This window comes from Silene latifolia, chromosome Y (genome assembly GCF_048544455.1).
Source record: "Silene latifolia isolate original U9 population chromosome Y, ASM4854445v1, whole genome shotgun sequence".
NCBI lineage: Eukaryota > Viridiplantae > Streptophyta > Magnoliopsida > Caryophyllales > Caryophyllaceae > Silene > Silene latifolia.
In genome coordinates this window covers 208,100,979-208,106,750 of record NC_133538.1, presented here as the reverse complement: position 1 = coordinate 208,106,750, position 5,772 = coordinate 208,100,979, and the positions used below count along the sequence as shown (strand labels likewise).

At 38.6% G+C, this 5,772-nt stretch overlaps 1 pseudogene; it reads right to left on the bottom strand.

The window, feature by feature from the left end:
• Nucleotides 1-962: 962 nt before the first annotated feature.
• LOC141627092 (CDPK-related protein kinase-like) lies at nucleotides 963-5,511 on the bottom strand (annotated as a pseudogene).
• Between the last annotated feature and the right edge of the window lie 261 nt (nucleotides 5,512-5,772).

Below are 5,772 nucleotides of genomic sequence, written 5' to 3'. Positions count from 1 at the left end.
AAGGCCGTGTCTAACTTTCATCTTTTATTTGGGCACGTGTCCGACGCGTGTCCATGGTATTTTGAGCCGTGTCCATGGTATTTGGACACACCTTCAAACGGAAAGTTGAATTTAAGGTAAATGGCGTGAATTGTTATATGGTTGAATTTGGTGGGCATATGATGGGCATTTGATGTTCTTTAGACAAGTAACGAGATGTCGAAATAGATTGATTATAAGTTAGTTTTTGGTTTTAGAAATGAGATTAAGTTATATTTAACGTCAAATTTTACCTTCATTTATTTAAATTTAATATCAATTACTATTTTAAAAATAAAATCACACATATATAACTACAAAATATATATTTTATTAAATTTAAATAACGTGTCCCGTGTCCTAAATTTCATAGGATGCCGTGTCACGTGTCCGTGTCGTGTCCGTATCCGTGTCCGTGTCCGTTTTGGTGCAACCTAGGCTGTTAGTAACAACCGAGATATGCAAAATATTCACAAATAATTATGAATAATTATTTGGAGCAAGTAATATCTTCAACATATTATTAGGGTCAACCCTGATTGGTAGGGTTAATTGTTACTTAAGATGGAAATTTGACAATCTAAGAATACGATTTTGCCCAAATTATCAAATACTTCGTAGTACTATACTAGAGAATTTTTTTTTATGAATTTATAAAGACTCTTTCATTCTTTGTAAATTGCTGTTCACTTGTTGCATGGCAATCCGATGTGGATAAATTTGCCAGAAGTTTTAACATAGCGGGTCTTCCACCAGCCCACGATAATAGACCGATTCACCACCAGTTAATATACTCCATTTGCAAAATAAATAAATAAATAAACAGGAAGAAAAGGTATGGAACTATGGAAGCCAGTATTTCGAGATTTTGATGCTCAACGAGAATGCTAAGCTCTTTGCGATATATAGATTCACAATTAGTTCACTGTATGTAGCAATGCCGATTCTGGAATGTTGACATTGCCAATGAACGAGTATTCAAGTCCAACCCTCAAAAACACTACACAAATATCGGATGGAAATACGATTACATTTGGGCCTAATTAGGCTCCGGGAGCCAGGACTCTATCGCCCAAGCCCACTACTATTTCTCTCATATGGGCAGAGATTGATTTTCTTTCGTTTCCTTTTAGCTATTTGGGAATCACTTTCAAGTCCAACCATTACGCACAACGCACAATGAACCAAGATTTTTAGACACAAAAGGTATCTGTAGGCCTCGGATTCCAAGCACGAGCATTTCCGGGGACCTAGTGGGCTTTGATGAGCGTCCTTGTGGACACCCCGTGAAGCAATTTGACGAATCCAAGAAAGCTTAGCTTCCCATCAGTGTGACGGATCCAATCATGGAGGACAGCATGAATCAGAATGTTGGGGCCCAGGCCCAGCTCCTGAAACAGTATCCCTACTTTCAGCTACGGTATCAGGGAAAAAAGAAACTAAATTTACGCCCAAGAAAAACTTACAGAAGCCAGCTCTTCGATCATAATAGGCCTATTAGGCTATTACCATCCTCCTCAAAAAGTTTATAGGCGCAGCGAGAATGTTGCTCCTATCTTTCAAGAGCCTCGAGTTGGTATACACTTAATGCAGCCGCACAAAATTCATCAAAGTCCATTCTTTTGTATTGTAGTGCAGTCAACTGTCCAAAACAAACGAGCATATGCAATCAGTAACCACAGTTGTAATACGTCCACTAACAGAACCCATAAAGTACGTGCTATAAGGTAGTGATTGAAAAACTCACGGAAGTTAAAATTTCATGAGCACGAGAGTCTTTCATGGCATCGGTTGCATTTTTCATCAAGGCCTGGCCAGTGAAAGGAAGCACCAAATCATTATAATGGTTGATACAGATACAATTATTTGCCATTTTCTGAAGAGACAAACCTCTTTAATATTATCCAAATTAATAGTGCCATTTTTGCAAGGTTGTAGAATTGTGAACTGCTCCTTTATTTAGATAGAAAAGCTCGTCGGATGTTAATGTTTTGGACAGAGCCTGCCAAGTGACGAAAAAAAGATGCTGACTGTTCTCAGTGAAATGCCAGAGGAGCTACTTAGCAATATACTTCTGATAATTAAGAAATACGAGAAACAAAACTACAACAGAAAAATATACCAACCTTTAATGCAGCTTTCCGTAGCAAAGAAGAACGCATGTAAATCTTTAAGAGCTTGAAGACAAGTACATCCAGTGGAACTTTTACTTCACCCTGATTTCTAAGCCAGGGATGGCTTGAAAAGTAAATTATAAGCTATTGAGTATCTATACACAGTCTCGCAAGTGATGGAAACACATATCCTTATGTAGTTCTCATTTATCTATAAGGATGATGGGTCGTCTGGTATAAGTTTTAGAGATTATAAACAGCAGAACAAAACAGTAACAAACTGCATGGAAACTTAAGAGGTGCACTTACAAAGTGCCTGGGCAGCAGTAATTCTTTTCCTTGGATCTTTGTTTAACATACGCATGACGAAGTCTTTAGCCTCGTCTACTGGGCTTGCCTTTCAGGACTGCTCTGAAAATCCCAGATTCAGTACGAGCCCAAAATGGTCGGCTTCCACACAACAAAATATATGCAATCACACCAACGCTCCACACGTCAGTCTCTGTGGTATAAGATCTATGGAGAACTTCAGGTGCTACATAATATGCACTGCCTACAATATCATTTAACTTTTCTTCTGTGAAACAATTGAAAGGAAACCAAATTTTAGTATCTCTCCACTATAAAATACATAAATACTTGATTTACATATATATATATATAAATCAATTTGCCAAAACAATACAAATTGCAAAAACAAACATGGTTTTACAAAATCTGACAAGCCAAAGTCGATAGCTTTCAACGGGGAATCTTCGTCTTTCGACACAAAAAGGAAATTCTAAGGCAGCAACAAGCAGAAGTCAGAATGAACAGATTCAACGACTTTGAGGAAAAATTAGAACTTAAACAGCGAAGATAAAAGAGTATAGAACAGATGTCAGATGACATCAAAGGAAACAGACTAAAAAACAACGATTGGGTACAATCCTGTATGCTTACTGTTGTTTCCAGGGAAAATGTAATAAAACATTGCAACAATCGGTCAAAGCAAGGACTAATGTGGATGTGACAATTCTGAAATCTTATCCAATTTAGCAAAATTTTTCAAAAAAGCAAACAATTTAATGATTCGTGGAGGAAACAGTTGACTGCACTTTCATGGGAATTGCAACAATTCGTGAAGGTTGAAGGTCTTGAACAGAAAAATGCATTTCTCTATGTCTTAAGAACTGCAAACAAGTTTTTAGAAAATTCTCTATACCTCAGGTTTGAGATCTCGATGCAACACACCTTGCAAGTGGCAAAATGAAACGACGCTTAGAATCTGCAATAACACAGACTTGGCCTCGTCTTCTGTGTACTTCCCTCCTCTACAAAGAGGTATAGCAAAAGGTCTTAGTTTTGAAGCTATGTACCAAGCAAATAAATTACACAACAACAACAACAATAACAATAACATCAGAGCCTTAAACCCAAAATGATTTGGGGCCGGCTGACATGAATCATCCTTTAGATCCGTCTATGGGTGAACCCATACCTCAAAATGCGAAAATAAAAATAAAAAAGGGAAATACTAAAAATCCACATGTATCCTTTCCCTCCATTGTGCCCTCTCCGTTACCAAACTCTGCTTAAGCCCCAGAAATCTCATATCGTGCTCTATCACTCCCAACCGCGTCTGTCTCAATCTCCCTCTACCCCTAGGAACCTTTTCTGTTCTCCAAGTCTCCAGCCCTTCTCCAGCCCTAACCGGTGCGTCCATAGGTCTCCTTCTCACATGGCCAAACCATCTTAGTCGATTTTCCATCATCTTATCCTCTATTGGCGGCACTTTTACCTTTTCCCTAATCACCTCCTTCCTTAATCGATCTCTCCTTGTATGGACCGCACATCCACCTCAACATACACATCTCCGCCAAACTCATCTTTTGAATGTGACAATGTTTCACGGCCCAACACTCGGAACCGTAAAGTAAGGCAGGCATAATTGCCGTGCGATAAAATTTTCCCTTTAATCTTTGGGGCATATCTTTATCGCATAAAAACCCTGAAACGCTCTTCCATTTCAACCATCCCGCTTTAAGCAAATAAATTACACATACGGGAAAAAAAATACCTTGAAAGTATCCTATCCAGTAACTCCCCTCCACGACATAACCTGAAAAAGGCATGATAAAGAAAACATCAATACATAGAACAACTAGAAAGAAGAAAGCTTGGAATACTTCAGTCTCCACCAAGCATCAACCATCAACCATCAACCATCACTTACAGAAATGACAAATTAAACACTGCCGAGTTCGAATCAAAAGCAATTTTCTATCGCATGAGCAAGCAAACAAAGTAATGATCATTTGCTTATCTGCTTTTATCCTACTCTGCTTTTATCCAAAATCAGTTTGAGCCTTTGGAAAAATGATCGTTGTCGACATTAAGGGTGTGTTCGGATAGCAAAAGTGAGAGAAAGGGAGGGGAGGGGGAAGGAGGGAAGGGGAAGGGAGAGAAGGGAAGGGGAGGGGGAATAGGGTATGTGGTTGTTTGGATACAATTTTCCTCCAAATCTTATCTATTGTAAAGAGATTTTGATTAGGCTTGGAGGAGGGAAATTAGATCCTCCTAATCTCTCCCCCTCCATTTCCCTCCACCCCCATTTGCTATCCAAATAAGGGATTTTAAATCCCCTACTCTCCCTCCCTTTCTTTTCCCTCCAAATACCTCAATCCAAACACACCCTGTTTGGATTGAGAGATTTGGAAGGAAATGGAGGGGAGGGAATTGGAAGGAAGAGAAATACATTATTTGGTTAGCAAAATGAAAGTAGAGGGATTTGGGGTGAGCTCCATTTCCCTCCTACAAGGCAAATTATTTTCCCACCAACATAGGCAAGAATTGGAGGAAAAATCATCTCCTCCATTCTCCCTTCCCTTCGTTTCTCTTCCCTCCTTCCTCCTCCCTTTCCTTTTCCTCCTTTTTTTCCTATCCAAACAAGGCCTAAATGAAAAATGGAATCAATGTCAACCCATTGAAACTCAAAGCTATAAGTTATGGACCAAACGGTTGCTTTACTTACTCCATCACGATGTAAACATTCTCATTGTCTTCGTATGCATCGTAAATCTTTATAAGATTGTTGTGTCCAGCCAGGCCTTTCAAAATTTTCACCTCTCTCCTAACATCCTCGATGGCAATAGCCGTGGTCATCTAACATTAACACGCATCAAAGACAGGGTTAGTTAAATTACTACTGGCAACTCCAATGTTAAGCAGCTCCTAACAGAGCCCTACTACTCAGCAGAAGCTAAATCTAAGTACTTATTTATACCTGAATATTCCTTAATCTTGAATATTCGAGAAACATGAACTAATATAATCATAACTCAAAAAACTGCAATAATGTAACCGCATTAACAATAGACAATTACTCTACTATTAGAAGAAGAATAATAATGACAGACTCCTCATTTCATAGCTTGATCTATTTCGATTCAATCCTTCCAAGAACAACTTGAACAGGAGATAAAGAATAAAAACAAGTGGAACCATTAGGCAATCAACAACCGAAAGCATAGAGAAGGTATTGAATGTCTTTTAGATTTAGTGGAAAAGAACCACAAATTCTTGTTTGTGACGGCACATATCCGTCACTTTTGAGTGACGGATACCATTTTACCTCACAAAATACCCACTTTTTCTCTCT